This window comes from Galeopterus variegatus, unplaced genomic scaffold (genome assembly GCF_000696425.1).
Source record: "Galeopterus variegatus unplaced genomic scaffold, G_variegatus-3.0.2 Scaffold5215, whole genome shotgun sequence".
Classification (NCBI taxonomy): domain Eukaryota; kingdom Metazoa; phylum Chordata; class Mammalia; order Dermoptera; family Cynocephalidae; genus Galeopterus; species Galeopterus variegatus.
In genome coordinates, this window is record NW_007731326.1 from 10,521 (window position 1) to 10,921 (window position 401).

Genomic DNA, 401 nt, shown 5'->3' on the forward strand with positions numbered 1-401 from the left:
CTCAATGTGAGCAGGCACCATCCAATTGCCTGGAGCCCAGATAGAACAAAGAAAGGCAGAGAAAGGACAATTTCCTCTCTCTCTCTCCTGGAGCTGGGATATTTTTCTTCTCCCACTCTTGGACATCAAAACTCCAGTTTCTCTGGCCTTTGGACTCCAGGACTTGCACTAGTGGGCACCCAGGTTCTCAAGCCTTCATTGACTTCCCTGGTTCTGAGGCTTTTGAACTTGGACTTAGCCAAGCTACCAGCATCATAGGATCTCCAGCTTATACAAGCCCTGTTGTGGGACTTCTCAGCCTCCATAGTAGCATGAGCCAATTCTCCTAATAAATTCCCTCTCATCTATCTATCATCTATCTATCTATCTATCTATCTATCTATCTATCTATCTATCTATCT